Consider the following 14,759-nt stretch of genomic DNA (forward strand, 5'->3'; position numbering starts at 1 on the left):
GTGGCACCTAGGCAGGCCCTGAGCATCGTGGTCTTGCTGCTGCCAGGGACTGCCCGAGACCTCGCTGTGGTGACAGTGGCGTGGCCACCCACAGTGCCATTAGTGGGACACACCACCACTGTGAAATCAGGAATGTTTTGCTCTCCTGAGAGATGCTGCCACGTCAGGGTGCATCCCCTGCGGGGGGGGTTCTGCCTTGCCTCGTCTGTGGGCGAAACACCCTCGCACTGAACCCCCAGCCTGAGCAAAACCTTTTTTTAGCACTCCCCTATTTGCCAAGCGTACTTCCTTTCTTTTGATTCTTACCACCTACATACAGTCTGACTGCAATGGTAAAAAAAAAAAAAAAAAGGGGGGGGGTGAAAAAAGAATTGCAACATTCAGTCGAAGGCTTTTCTGTCTAATGACGTTAAATTTATTAACCAAAACTCCAGCTGCACCAGGCTGGGATCTAATAATATTCAGGCTATGGAGACATCAAGTAGAAAGAAGCTTAAAGCCCTTTTTATTTCACAGTAAAACTGTCAGTAAATAACTGGATTGTCTTGAGACTGAGAAAATGGGGATTTATCTTCCTGAACATGAAAAGTGTGCTTATTTTTTTTTATCAGCTTCAAAAAGCCCCAGCAACCTTGATTTTCCTTCCACACCGTTCTCAGCAGCTCTGCCAAGCCCCAAAACCACACAAATCAAGAGACAGGCTCTAAAGATATTTTTAATTAAATTAATTCCTTTTCCTTCCTTCCCCATTTCTCCCTTGTCCCCTCCTCCATCCTCTCTTTCTCTCTCCCTGTGTCCCCAGCTAATGACTTCTAAGCACTGTGACATTTCAGCACTGGCTGTCACTAACACCACACCTCCGTGCTGGTTATAAATTGGGCACAGAGACATAAAATTCCCTGCAGAAGGTCCCCGTTTGATGATATTCTCCGAGGTAAATCTCCAATAGCTCCCTGTTTTCTTTAATAACGCTAATAGGCATAGATTAATTAAACTGTTATATTACTTCCTTCTTTCTACCAGCACCAGTTAGAAATCTTATTACCTGCTCCTCTCCGCTTGCCTTTTCCCCAAGGTGGTTATATTCCAACCAGTTACCAAGGTTTCTCAGAGCCTGTAGCACAAGGTGAAACAGCAGACAGCATCTCCATGAGGTTGGATCCTGCTCCCAGCCCTTGGCTCCCAAACCCCACCAACCTCAGCAGAGCCCAAGCGGGCGTAACCGGGATCAGGATTAAGCCCGGTTTGTCTGAAGAGGTTCTGTCTTGAAAGCAACAGCAGGGCTATTGTTGAGTCTGGATGCCCCCTCTAAAAGGGACCACAGCTGTAGGAAGGGGAATTGTATACATCCATCAACTCCTCCAGGGCCTCAGGATGTATTAGTTAAGATTGCGGGATAGCATGTCTCGGCTCCACTGAAGGGCTCCTTTGAATGACATGTTGGATATACTGTTGCACATCTGGCCGCTGTATTATTGAATTGCTCTACGGTTGCATTTTCCAGACCGCGGGAATGTGTTGGTTCAGGAGTGTAGTGGGGGGAAAAGGATGAAGGGGACAACATGTGGGAAAATTAGAGGGATGCATCCCGCAGGGTGGGGTGGGTTTGGATGGAGCCGCGTGGTGGAGGCGGGGAGGGAGCGGGGAAGCGGGGGGAGCGAGGCAATGCTTTCACACAAAATGCCGTGTTGCCATTTGAAATCCACTCCAGAGCTTCCTGCTCTAATTAAATTTGTCACCATCGTTACTATAATGCCTGCCATTCCTCTGGTGCTTTTTGTTCTCTGGGATCCCAAAACATGACAGAGGCAAGGGCAGATCCTCTATGTTTTCTCTGCGGGAGCTTTTTCAGAGCAAAGCAGGGAAAATGCAGTTGCAGGGGCTGCTTTGGGGTGGGAGCGCAGCCACTCCTGGTTTGGGGACACTGGAGTGAGGGACACCGAGCCTGAGCAGCCTGGGCAGCTCTTGATGGCCTTTTCCAACCTTAATGATTCTATAAGGTGTCTCCTGGGACTGCTAATTTGCAGGAGCTTGGGTGAGTGCCCTGGGAAATCCCGTTGAACCCAGGAGCCCTTCTTGGGCTCTCATTTGGGGCTCATCCTGTTTTCAGCCCCTCTGGACCTGCACAGAGGCCAGTGTCCCCATAGCCACCTATGCTCATGGCACCACATATGCCCACTGACCACTGCCAACCTGGTACGGCTGCTCTGAGCCGCACTGGGGCAGGAGGAATTCACTAATTACTCACAGCTCTTAATATGGCCCCTGAACGCTGCCAGAGTGGCGTGAAGGGCTCAGAGCAGGAGACACAACCTGCTCCATCGTGTCTTCTGTGTCAGCTTGCAGCGAACTGAATGCAAAAAGGCTGTCTGAGCTGAAAACAGCAGAGCCCTTGGAAATTTAAAGGTGCAGAGCACAGAAAACAAAGGCGTTTGTGCTGCTGAATATTCATCCTGGCGTCTGATCCTGCCAGGAGCAAAGCCTGCACAGCTCCTGTGAAAGCTGATGGGAGGGAACCTTGGTCTCAACCTCATCTTGGGCTCCAACCCAAATCTGAGGGGGGAGAGCAAATTAGTCCTTAATGCACATATATCTTAGACTAAAACCTGATAAGGGAACTCTCCTATGTTAATTTACCTGAGTTATTTACTATACTGATTGCTGAAGGTACTCTGATTAGCGCATGAAATATTTCTATACCTTCGGTCTGATTAACCCATATCTGCAAAATAAATATTTGTCTCATTATAGTTATACGATCATGCAATCAAAGACCCTATCATAATGGGAAAGGGAGAAAGTATCCGTGTGGAAAAGGCAGGGAATGGCGACACAGAAGGAGCAGGTTGGAGAGCAGGGAGATGAAGAGCAGGGGCATGGCTGCAGGGGGAGGCTCAGTGGTCCCAGCTCTGGCTGGTGGGGTTGAAATGCCGGGGAGGGCACGATTCTCCTCCCGTTTCACCGGTGCTAATTGGGACTAATTCCGTTTGACTCAGCAGCGTTGCGCCAGTCCCAGCGAGAGGAGGGTCAGACCTTGGGAATCACAGGGGTGAGTCCCAGCAGGCTCCCAGCCTCCAGCTTTTTTGAAACAGAAGCAGGGAGTTCCCGGCAGCGCGGTGCGTGTGCCAGTCTCCCAGACGAGCTCTTAAAATAGCCCAGCGCACCAGGCTGTGGCACCGGGGGAGAGCGCGGAGGATGAAGTGTTCCGTCTTCCTGGCCCAGATCCGGGGAGAGGAGGGGTTGGCAGCTCCCTGCCCAAGGCAAAGGTGGCTTACAGTGCCATTTGGGGACGAGGGCAGTTGTTACCCTTCAGCCAGGTGGCAGGGAGCAAAGGAGTCACCAGCCAGCAGTGCCGGTTCTGTTGAGCGTGCTGGACATCCTCCCTCAGCCATGGGAGCTGTAAGTCATCTGGAGGAGAGGATCCCCCCTCTGCCGTTACAGGGCTGTTTTGCATATGCTCCGTTAGGAAAAGAGGAGTTTTATTGTGGCTGTACAGAAGAGCTAAGTCAAGAGGTTGCTTTATGGCTGGTGGATCCCAGCGTGGAGAGGCAGGCGTCCCAGATGCAGCATATAGCAAAGCCTGGCAGCAGTGTGGAGCGCTGCTGCAGCGCAGAGCAGGGTTCAGAGAATGAGCTGAAGTCATTTTTCTTCTAAGGGCAGGGGGTAGTGGGGAGGAAATATGAAGACAGCCCTGTTGCTAAGGAAATCTGCTCTTTGTACGGTCGTACATTTAGGTAATGCTAATGAAAGGCCATATAGTAGCGAGGTGCGGATGTCAGCACTGTGCACTCCTGGATATTTGATTAGCATTTCTTTGACTTTGCCTCTTCTAACAGAAATACCTGAGTACATGGATATTAGGAAAACAAAATCCCCCTTCTCCTCTGCCAAGAGCCCGGTGTTACGCAGAGAAATGAAAAACCTTACCAAAATATGACACTCCATAATGAATGTGTGTTTTTTCCCCCCGCACACACACCCTGGAGAGGATGAGAGCAAACATGTGATGAGAACAGAAATAGTCACATCACTTAATGCATTGCTGGACGGTACCCAGCCGGCACAGCGATGAACCTGGCGTGAGACCCAAGAGCAGCAAACCAGCATAGCATCCCATTTAATGGCTGATGGCCCACAGATGTTCTAAACCTCGAGACTGCATCTCTCAGGTTTCCCTTTCAACTCGAGCATCAGCGGGCAGCTTTTGGAAGCAAAGGCTGCGGATGCTTTATCCAGGGAGCCAGCACATCTGTGGATTGGCTGGGGTGGGTGTGTGTGTGTGGCATCTGAGCCCAGATCTGATCTGGCTTAGGAAGCAGGAAAGGACCCACGCTGCTGCTACAGAGCACCAGCACCGTGTCCTGCTCTCAAGTGTTGCTGGAAGAATGAGTCAGCCGTTTTCCTTCTCGTGGGGGTCGAGTGGCTGCCCCTGTCTGAGTGTCACTAATGAAAGCACCCAGGAATGGAAGGACTCTGTGCTTGCATGGCGTGCTTGCAACAGTCTTAAAGACCAGCTGCTCTGCGTGAGACTTCCAGAGAGCGAGAGTGCTTGAATGAAGCCCTTATATCTCTCTCTCTCTTTTTCTTTTTTTCTTTTTTTCTTTTTTTTTTTTTTGCCACACAGTGCAGCGTGGGCTCTGTTCCTCCTCGCCTTTTGCTCTTGCTCCCTGGGGCAGCCTGCTGTGTCTCAGAGGCATGAGCAGTGAGCCCTCCCGGGAGTCCTGCAGCTCCTGAGAGGAATGGCCCCTCGGGGGATAAATCCAGCAGCGGGTCGAGGTGGCAGAGATGTCTGTGAGTGTCTCTCCTCGGTGACAGCAGCGCCTGGGATGGAGATTTGGAGGTTTGCACGCCTTCACTCCCTCCCTGCCAGCACCTGCCCCTCCCTTTCGCCGTTGTGCAACATCCCAAGGGCAATTACAGCAATGCTTACGTGGAGGAGTGATATTGGGAAAGTATTTAGTCATTTTAACTGTTCTGCGGGTGGCTCCCCTCCCTTAAGGTGGTTCCTATTTATTCTTTTCCCTCTCCCAGCAATTCTTGGCAGCTCTCACTGCACCCCTGTGGCCCAGGGACCCTTTTTGGTGCATCCTTGGGTACTGGGGGCTCCTCTTGGCTAGGAGGAGTGGAAAAGCCACATTCCCATCCGATAATACTTTTCCTTTCCGTTCCTCATCCCTCCCCTGCTTACTACAGTGATTTTAAAGCTTCCGCCCCTTGACAGTGATGCAGGAGGCAAGGCAGGGGGGATGATTTTGTAAGCAAAGAGTCTGAAGAGCTTCTCCTGCTCTCAGAGGCTTCTGGGCACTTCTGTGTCTCCATCCCTGGAATGATTTTGCCTGGGCCCAGTGTAAACAAGGCAATCCGTTATGGCAGTTTGAGTGTTACTCCACAAACACACTGCTGGTCCCTGCCCCCACCACGGGCTCCCTCTGCTCCTGCTCTTCCTGTGCTGTGCTGGGAGCTTTGGTCTCGCACTGGGGTTATCCAGATGCTCATCCACACGTGGGAGAGACCTCCGAGCATCCCCAGGGTGATCATGGCTCCAGCAGGAGCTGGAGCTGAGCCTGAACATCCCCACTGCTCATTCTGCAAAACTGGGGAGCATTCAGAGGAGTTTAGGGACACTGATGCACTGCCAGGGAGGGACATGGAAGAGTCGTGGGTATTGTTTATCCTAACAAGAGAGTGAAAAGAAGAGCCCACGGTGAAAGGAGATAAGCTCACGTGCGCATGAGAGCAACGCTAAAAAATACACGATTAAGGTTACAAAGTCAGGCACAGAGCGTGTAAGAAATCCTGGAATTAAGGACATCTGAGCAGCTTATGGCCGTGGAACACTGTGCATTCATTAGGGGACAGCCTTAACTCTGGTCTCAAGGTGTTTCCTCCGCAGTGTCTCTGCCTCAGGGAGTGAGTGGGATGGATGGAGCTTGGTTAAAAGCAGCTCAGTGTCCAGTTTGTGACTGTCCCCCCAGTATTCTGCCTACAAATCCTGCTTGGAGGTTTAAATTGTTCCTCCTGGACTTCCTAAAATGCTAAGCCTGCTCTTGCCTATGTCTGTCCCTTCCTTCCCTCTGTCCCACCTCCATTCTGCTTGGTGACTGGCAAGGGGGAATAGCAGGATCTCCCCTGCCAATAACCCTTTTGGGGAGGTCTGGCTTTGCCCTGGGACCCTGGAGCAGGAGGGAATACACTGTGCAGCTCCAGGAGGGCTGATGCAAGTGCAGCCCACATGCTTCACACTGCCAGCATTTGATTTTCCATCTGTTTTTTGTTTTGGTTCAGTTAAAGGCAGAGAGGAGAGGTGGGTTTTGGTGTGAACCTCCTGTCTGTCTGCATGCAGTGTGTGGGACAAAGGCAGCTTAGCACGGAAAGCCCCAGCAGCACCCCAAGGAGTGGGCTGGGGGACTTAGAAGACATCACTTCTCCTGAAACTGTGGGAAAAGTGTATATTTAGGACAAGCAGCCTTGCAGCCTCCTGTATGTATTCACTGTCTGAGAGCCGAGCCAGCCAGAGCCTGGAGGGGACAGATGGAGGAATTAAGGACATCTCAGCTGGGCAGCAGGACCAAGAGATGCTTGCAGGGGAGCTGGCTCCCACACCTGAACCACTTTGGAGACAAGGCTGGGAGTTACCAGAGCTTTTCTTAGCAAGAGAGCCCTCCACCGGAATAATCTGTTGTGGACATAAAAGGAGATCTGGAGAGGGAATATTTTCACTCTGGAAGCTGCTAAGGAACTTGCATTTAGCTGCTAGCAATCTGTTTCAAACTGGGTTCCTGTCCCAGGAAAGAGAAAGCAGAGCAGTCTCGCTGTGTGGACCGACTGTAAATTCTTTTCTGGGGAAAGACAATGTGCTCTCAGTGAAAACCTCCCAGAAATCCAGGACGTGGGTATTTTATAAGTCAGCCCTTTGGAGAGAGCAGCTAAGGAGACCAGTCAAGTAGATCCCCTGACTTTTATTTACTGGCAAGTCAGTGGAGTGGCTGGAGAAGGATGGAGATGCTGCTGGCCTCACCGAGACGGGCAGGTCATGGTGACACACGCGTGACCACAGGAGAGAGGCTGGGAAAGCATTCCTGAGAGAAGAGATTTGAGAGGGATATGTCTAGCAGAGCACAAAACTCAAAAAGCCATGGTGAAACTTTGCATTTAGATGCCTGCAGCAGCAACCCGGGGAGCTTTCCAGGAGGACCGATACATTTCCTGCCTCACGGCATTTGCTTAGAAAGAATTCATAAATATACCCACCACTACTTACCATCCTTTTCTGCTGGGAATTGCCATTAGCAGCTAAATTCAGTGTTTTACATATAAAAAGCACCGAGACTTAATTCTGTGCAATGCTTTCTTCAAAGTCTTTGTAGGAGAGACAGCTCCAAGTTGGATTTGGGCTGAGTTACAGGGAGGTGTTGGGAAGCAGGGATTGTGCACGACGTGTGATGGCAGCACCCAGGAGGTGCACGTGGTGCAAGATGAGATGTCATGAAGGATGGGGTGTGTGACCCTGAGAGGGACCTGTCAGACCTGTGAGTCTCTGCACATGGAAGTAGCTTCCATCAAACGTGCACAAATGACACTCACTGGGAGACCAAAAATGGATGGATTTTCTTGGATGTATCAAGAATGCTAGAATCACAGAATGGTTTGGGTTGAAGGGACCTTAAAGATCATCTCATTCCATTCCCCTGCCATGGGCAGGGACACCTTCCACTATCCCAGGTTGCTCCAAGCCCCATCCAACCTGGCCTTGGACACTTCCAGGGATCCAGAGGCAGCCATAGCTTCTCTGGGCAACCTCTGCCAGTGCCTCACCACCCTCACAGGGAAGAATTTCTTCCTAATATCTAATCTAACCCTGCCCTCTGGCAGTTAAGAAGCACATCCCTGACTCTAATTATCCCATCACATTGCAAATCCCTGCTGCAGCACCGGGGGCTGTGTGAGATGTTCAGCCTTTTGGATAGGGAGGGAGATTCCTGTTCCCTCAGCTGCTTTCCCCAGCAGGAGCTGGACTTTCCCAGCCAAGGTTGTACCCCTCCTGAAAGGAGCCTGGAGCGAAGGTCCCCATGGAGCTGCTTGTTTGGAAGGGAGATGCAGTCTCATGCTCTGGTCTGCAGAGGAGTTACCAAACACAGGGAATTAGGATGGGATTTCAGTGGAGGCAGATTATCCCGTTTCTCTCTGAGCACATTTCTGCCTCTGAATCAGCACATGACAGGCAGGGCAGCCGGGGCAGCTCCCATGCATGCCAGAGGGGACTGAGCCCAGCACCAGGGAGGGTTCCCTGTGTTCCCAGCGTGGCTGGAGCAGGAGCTGGGATGGCAGGAGAGGGATGGAGGGGGAGCAGACAGCAGGCACAGAGCTGCGGTGCTGGATGGGCGGCACAAAGCGCTGTCAGAACAGCAGGGACTCGCGCTGGCGACGGCTGCAAATGGAGATGGAAAGAGCTGGAAAGGAAAGGACTCGACACAGCTGGTCCCCTTCGGCTTTGATCTTGAAAGCAGAGGGGTGTTGGCCACAGAGCAGCACAGGGGAAGAAGGGGGATGACTCATAAAAATATTGGTGTTTCCATGAAGATGCTGTTACCTGAGGACAGGAAGGAGGAGGGACCTTCCCTGCAAATGTGGAAGAAAAAGTCCCCCTTGTGTAGAAAATTCCAGCCTGCTTAGGAGCACGGAGCTGTTTGCTCTGGAGCCAGCGGGTTGGTTGTTTGTTGGGAATTGCTGGTTTTGTGCAGAGCAGAAGGTGGTTTGTGTGCTTGTTGCTTCAGGGCAAAAAAAAGGAAAAAGAAAGGAAGAGGTGGTTTTCTTGGAGACCTGTGTGGTGGAGATGTATTTGGAAGAGGAAAGAGAACTCTCCTTCCTGCTGCTGGGTGAGGGGTCAAGGGGGATGATCCAACCCTGGGTAGCTGGGGAGAAGTCAAACACTCCCCAGGATCTTCTGTCAGAGACTCTGGCCACAGGAGGGCTGAGGTTTGAGCTCCCTGCCCACCACAGGGATTGTGCTGGGGCTGGTTGTAGTTTACTCACAGGCACGTAGATTTGCTCCATGTACCTCACAAGTGACAGAGGTGGCTTGTCCTGCCCAGGAGGACACGAGAAGGACGGATGGACACAGGTGATGGCAGCTCTGTACCCAGGCAAGCTCAAACTTTCTCTCTTTGCCCCCTCTGTGAGCCCTTGGGGGATTCCACTCACAGAAGCCATACATGCAGCATCGGACCAGCTCTAATTTTTGTCCTGGAGGCAAAAATCACTGGAAATAACGCTTCATCACTCTGAAGGTCCTGACACCACCCTTAACCACCACATCACGAACCTCCTGTCGCAATTGTGATCTGCGTATGTGTCAAATCTTGCCTCGCAGATAAAAGCTGCTCCGCAGGCACCTTTTGTACTAAAATACGGAGCCTTTAAAATGTGAAAGAAACAACAAAATGTAGGACGCCACACAAAGCTGACCCACTGGGGACTGGGGGGGGTGAAAAACCCGCAAGAAGGAGGGCTTGACATACAAAAATTGTTTTGTTAACAAAGCATCATTGTTCCACTGTGAATCGGTTTGACTGGAGTGGTAGAAACACCCCATCTGGAGACAGATGGAGAGTTTTCTGGCTAAAGAGACGGCGGGAGGAGGGCCGGCTGACAGCCCAGCAGATAGCATTGTCTGCTGCTACCTTGGCAATGGAGAGGAGAAAGGGTGGGTGGCAGATCAGGCGTCCCCTGTGCCACCCGCCCGGCACGCCGCATCCTTCTGCGTAGCGAGGTGTGCACCCAGGTTGGCTGCTCACACCTCGGGATCATCCTCCCTCTTTTCTCTCAGGGCTGGTTGGGTGTTCATGGGGACCAGCAGGTGTCTGGGGACGCTACAGGTTCCTCTCCAAGGTGTTTTTGGTGAGATGGTCCCGCTCCACTTGTGCGCTTGGTGTGGTTTGGGTTTAGCATTGGGGGAGCAAAGTGCAAATCTCATCCCAGTGAGAGTGTGGAGGGCTTGCTCCTGCTCTTGCATGGGTTTTACCACTAACTTCCAGGGAAGCAGGGTTTGGGCTGCTGGGAGGATGCTGAGTGGAAACCAGCATGGTCAGAGCTGCAGGGAGTGAGATTGGTGGGAGCAGCAAGAGTTGATGCGATCCAAAATGCTCAGGGATGGGTCATGTGTGGGGTGCTCAGGTTGACCCAGCAGGTCTGCAGGATGCCTGAGGGTTCATGGAATTGCCCTGGACACCTTGCTGAGGTTGGGAATGAGCAGGGAAAAATTTGTGTTGAATGCCCAGGGCCTTTGAGCTACAGGCTAAACGTGAGGTGTTTTATGGCATCAGGCTCTGCTGGCACACGGTGTCTGCTCTGCTCCTGAGAGCTCACCAACAGCCCCTGCTCCCTCTGCTGCCTTCCATGCCTGATGGGAAACTCCAGGGTGGGTAATGCTCCTGCCAGAGCTTTGAAGGATCGTATCCTGCCCACCCTATCTGAATTCCTGATGACTTGCTAATTGCTTGACACACTCTACTTGCAATGCAAGAGACAGGCTCACGTCATCCTCTGTGGTTTGCCAGGGGAGAGTGTGAACCTCTTTTTGACTTGCCTTGAAATAGATGAAAAAGAATAGAGCTCGATATGATTAATGTGAAAACTTCAGCTTGGTTTCCTGCCTTGGCATCTGGGCTTTGGTCTTCTTAGCATCACCGTGCCTTGTTTTTTGAGGATTGGCGGCACGTGGGAGCATCTGATGGTGCTGGCTGAGCTGTGGTGGTCTGGGGGCTTCTTTGCAAGGTCTGTCCATAATCCCCAGCTGCTGGAGACATTCCAGGTTTGTGCAGCAGTCACAGAAGGATTCAGGTGGTTGCCTCGAGGCACTGCTGAGATAATTCCTCAAGGGGCTCCTATTCAAACCCACTGGGGCCTTTACAGCTGCATGGTGGAGATCTATTCAGATACACCATGGCTTTTCAGAGAGCCAGATGAGCAGCCCAGCTTGGCCACTGGCTGTGGGCAGGTGGTCGCCCATGCGGTGTGGACCAGCACAGCTTTGATACACCTTGTGAAAAACTGGAAGGATTAAAGTAAAAGGTGGATTTGTTCTTTGAGACTTGGGGCTGCAGGTGCAGCAGCGTGGTGGTGGCAGGAGGTGTCCTGATGCTCTGGTGTCCCCAGACATATCCACAGTGTTCCCATGGGCTTGCAGAGCTGGATTCAATTTTGGCTTCTCTGCCTGGCTTACTGGGTTTGCCTTCTGCATGATCTGAGCAGTGCTGAGCTGGTCCAGAGGGACACAGCTCAGGGAGGAGTGTGAAGGTGACAGGAAAGTCTGTGTCACATCCTGCTGTTCAGTGCACGGAGTCCCCAGGTGTTTGCATCCATTGTGGCACCACAGGTGACTTTGGGATGAAGTGGCCTCAGGGGGGAGAAGTGAATGGGGTCACAGGATGCAAGATGGAGCAGAACAGGATGGATCTATTCACCTGAGCTCTCCTACAGTGTGGTTGTCCCAGAGGGAAGGCACCTGCACTTGGGAGAAGCAAAATGCTTGGACAGCCATCCCCTGCTTTTGCAGCCATTTGCCTGCCCTGGGCTGCTGGGGACACCGCTCCTTTACAGCCTGCTCCAAAAACCCATCCTTTTGCTGTCTCGTATTTCAGCCCTGCTGCTGCACCAGCTGCACCGTGCTGGCAGGAGAGAAGAGAAGGAGAGGAGAAGGGAGGTGAGGCAGGGCGAGCAGCTCGGCTCCTGCCGGCTGCTGTCACAGGCAGCGCCCTTGATGTGGTGCTGGATGCCAGGAGCCAGCCGGGGCACGGACCCTGCCACTGGGCACTGCCTGCCCTGGGAGGAGGCACCGGGTGTGGATTGCCAGAGATGCATCAAAGCACCCGAGAGTGAGGTCTGACACATGCCTGGCAGCAGGTCAGGGTGCTGTCCTCTCAGAGTGCTTCCCTGGGGAAGTGCCATCCACCCCATCCCGCTGTCCTGGCATCTCTGCGTGGCGCGGCGTGAAATCTCTCACCTTGCTTTCCCCCTGTGCAGAAAAGGGAGGCAGATTCGCATGAGAGCTCTCCTGGGAGGCAGAGGGGATGGATTCACCTTGCTGAGGCTGGGAAAGAGGCGCTGGGATAAGCGCAGCGCGGATTAATGTGCAGCCACTCCGCTGTCGCCAGTCAGCGGTGTGAAGGCGCCCGGGGAGGTCGGGCAGTGTTGTGCTGCTCTCTCTGCCTCCCAAACGCCTCCTGCGCCGGGCTCTGTGAATCAGCATTTCTGCAGACAGCGGGGAAAGGCAGGAGGATGTCAGGGCATGGGGAGCCTGGCGGGGAGGAGGATGAGGGGGAACCTCATTAAAAAGGGGCAGCCTGTGAGTTGGGGTGGTCTCATGCCGCGGCTCTGCAATCTGCTCCCTCCAGGTTTTTTGCTCATTACCGCCGTACACCCCTCGTGCCCGGTGCTGAGGTAAACAAGCGCTGGGAGCGATGCCTCTCCCCTTCCTGGCGATGGGGGAATGTGACAAGCTGGCACTGGGAGAAGGCATGAAAGCGATGTGATCCGCCGCAGCTCCTGTGCCGAGAACCTGGGGAGATCCAGTTACAGCAGCGGGGTTAGAACAAAAGAGATTTGCCTCTGGGATCAATTCCTCTCCATTTTCCGGGCTGTGCACGTGTGTGTGCATGGAACGGCCTCGCCGGCTCTGTTGCACCGGGAGCCCGGCTGAGCACCAGGGCTCTGACGCTCCGAAATGCTTCTTTTTCCCAAAACAGGGAGGGCAGGGTAATCCCCTGGGACAGGCCTAGAAATAGCAAGGCCAGGCCAGGCTTTGCAATGCTTGGAAATCATGAGCCAAACTAGGCAGCTGGCGGCTGCTGGAGCTCCAGCCTTTGCTCTGCCAAAGGCTGAGCTCTGGGTTGGGATGTGAGACCACCCCTGGTTTACTCCCAAGGCATTTCCAGCTGATGCCTCCTCCCCTCCATCACAAGGCTGGCCAGCCAGCAAATCCCCAATCCCTCAAAAGCCTTTTCTGCCCCGTAATGGCTGTGCCAACACCTCATTATCCGAGATGCCTTTAACCCACGGCTCTGGTGGGGCTGGGGGAATCATGAGCCTTTCACGTGTGCTGCAGAAGCGACTCAAGGAATCAGCAGGATCCTGCACCCTGGGATGCTTGTCACTCATTTGGGGAGGGGGTTGGGTGGCTTATTTGGGGGGGTGGGGTTTTTTTGGCATATTGCCTTCTCCCAAATGCCGCCGGGGATGAGCCATGGAGAGCACAGATGTGCATCCCAAGCATACCACAACAAGGTTCCTGATTTAAGGACTGTGATTAACCTCTTTCCGACAGTTGCTAACCAGGTGCAGGATTGTAACGGGAAGAGGAGAAAGCTCAGTGAAAACAGCCACTTTTCCTTCGTCACCTGGAAATGCACACGGATGCCATTTTCTGCCTGGATATCCAGCAGATTTTAGGATTTATAACAGATGCAGGGGCACCCTGTTTGTGTCAGTACTGACCTGTAGCTGCTCCCTGGAGCCTGTCTCCTCCTTTCCTGGTTGGGATTCCACAAACAAGGCATGGATGGAGTGTGAATCCAGCACAGGGCATGCTGGTGTGTGGGATCGTATGGGGCTATGCATGCAGGGTTGCTAACAGGAAACTGGGCAGAAAATCACCCTGCATTTACCCACTCCAGGTTTTCCTGGGATCTTGCTCTTTGGAAAGCTGGGTATCCAGAGGAGAAGTGGTATTTCACAGTTAGGCATGAAAAGGGGAACCGTTGCAGCTTGTGTTTTGCAGGCAAGAGTTAAACTGGGAGCTGCCAAAGTTGCTCATTTTCAGGAAATCTGGTATCCGTGGGATTCAGGGCTCCTCTGGCCAGGACTACAAAAGCTGGAGAGGGACTCTTTCCAAGGGCATGGAGTGACAGGACAAGGGGGAACGGCTTCACATCGACGGTGGGCAGGGATAGATTGGGTATTAGGAAGAAATTCTTCCCTGTGAGGGTGGCGAGACCCTGGTGCAGAGAAGCTGTGGCTGCCCCTGGATCCCTGGAAGTGTCCAAGGACAGGTTGGATGGGGCTTGGAGCAACCTGGGATAGTGGAAGGTGTCCCTGCCCGTGGCAGGGGGTTGGAATGAGACAGGCTTTAAGGTCCCTTCCACCCCAAACCACTCTGGGATTCCTTGACTGTCACTGTCCTCCCAGGTTTGGGTTTCATGTGTGTCACTCACAAATGCTGTATCACATCCCAAATCCCCTCTGGCATCGTGGTGGGTTTCAGATCAGCTTTGGAGTTCCCTGTGGGCTGTGCTGTGGTGTGTGTTCATGGATCACCTTCTGCACCTTGTTTTTTGGAGAACAACACTCTTACTGCTTTCCCAGCCCCTGCTGCATGGTTTTAGGACCTCCTCATTGTACCAACTCCCTGTCTCTCAATGCAAATCCCTGTATTTCTTCCCAAAGAAGAGGCAGCAGTCTGTGTTTCACACTGGGGCTCCAAACACTTTGCAGAGTCAAGAGCTGTTCCTTAAGGAGAGAGGGATGGGGACCTGGGCAAGAGGGCAGCCCCTAAAGTGGGTGAGTAGAATATAGGTTTGGGAAATCTGAAGAGGAAGAAAAAAATTATTAAAAACAATTAATAGCTGCTCCAACCAAGGATTTAACTATGCCTTAAACCAAAGCCTTAGGGAGGGAGGAAACGAAGTGGCGTATGATTGTTATTTTATTGCTTAATATTTTTATTTTTTTTTAAAAATATGATATGCTAAATGCAAATAAGCATT

At 52.4% G+C, this 14,759-nt stretch overlaps 1 protein-coding gene across 5 annotated transcripts in view; it reads left to right on the forward strand.

Moving 5' to 3' along the window:
* The window catches only part of RAI1 (retinoic acid induced 1), a 73,003-nt gene that overhangs the window by 16,017 nt on the left and 42,227 nt on the right, over positions 1–14,759 (forward strand). Inside the window, exon 1 of one of the 5 annotated variants that reach the window (XM_033074611.2) lies at positions 4,646–4,840. The exons of 3 other annotated variants lie outside the window; for them this stretch is intronic. The gene's annotated coding sequence lies outside the window, so the exon portion shown is untranslated. Of the gene's footprint in view, positions 1–4,645; positions 4,841–14,759 lie in introns of those variants that run through there. One more of the 5 variants, XM_033074609.2, reaches the window with a different exon arrangement.

This window comes from Catharus ustulatus, chromosome 16 (genome assembly GCF_009819885.2).
Source record: "Catharus ustulatus isolate bCatUst1 chromosome 16, bCatUst1.pri.v2, whole genome shotgun sequence".
Taxonomy (NCBI): domain Eukaryota; kingdom Metazoa; phylum Chordata; class Aves; order Passeriformes; family Turdidae; genus Catharus; species Catharus ustulatus.